Source organism: Penaeus monodon, chromosome 33 (genome assembly GCF_015228065.2).
Source record: "Penaeus monodon isolate SGIC_2016 chromosome 33, NSTDA_Pmon_1, whole genome shotgun sequence".
NCBI classification, from domain to species: Eukaryota; Metazoa; Arthropoda; class Malacostraca; order Decapoda; family Penaeidae; genus Penaeus; species Penaeus monodon.
The window spans coordinates 23,526,209-23,526,842 of NC_051418.1; the positions used below are offsets into that span (position 1 = coordinate 23,526,209).

The 634-nt window shown below is 31.5% G+C and overlaps 1 protein-coding gene across 1 annotated transcript in view; it reads left to right on the top strand.

Annotated features, from left to right (window-relative positions):
- The window catches only part of LOC119594164 (probable dolichyl pyrophosphate Glc1Man9GlcNAc2 alpha-1,3-glucosyltransferase), a gene marked incomplete in the record, with an annotated part of 12,263 nt that overhangs the window by 8,865 nt on the left and 2,764 nt on the right, over positions 1-634 (top strand).

The following is a 634-nucleotide window of genomic DNA, read 5'->3' on the forward strand; positions in this document are numbered from 1 at the left end:
ATGTACTTTGCTGATAACACTAAGAATACTCAAAGGTAGTTTGGGGGGAAACCCCTGCTGAGAATAGCAATGTCAAACATCTCTACACCACCATCAGGCAGTTGTCCTATATAGCTTACAGATATGAAATATGATATTATCAGCACCAGAAACATCTTGAAATCTTCATTAATACCAGATTGCTCCTGAACACTTGCAATATAGCTTTTCTTTTCAGTATTCAGGTGTCCCTCAGCATGTGGTCTAAAAATAGTTTTAACTAGTTTATACAAGGAGTAATTTTCTACCTATTAAGCCATATATTTGGTTTCAAGTCTCTGTTTAGTTTATGTTTACCTCAGAACAAAGAGATATGAAATTAGTTACTCTGAAAATGTATATTGCCCTTACTTGTAATTAGAATGCAATCCATGTTTGCATTTTCAGTATTCTAAAAAATGCTAAGGCTTTAAAATTCTTCATATTTTTTTTATCATTATAGTGCATAACAGGGTGGATTATTTAACACTGCATTGTAAATAAATTCTTAGCAATATAAATGTTGTATGTAACCCAATTAGCTTTTTAGATATGGAAGAGGTATGAAACTTCTGGATGAATTTAACATAGTGACTATAGTTGTATAATGAAAAAC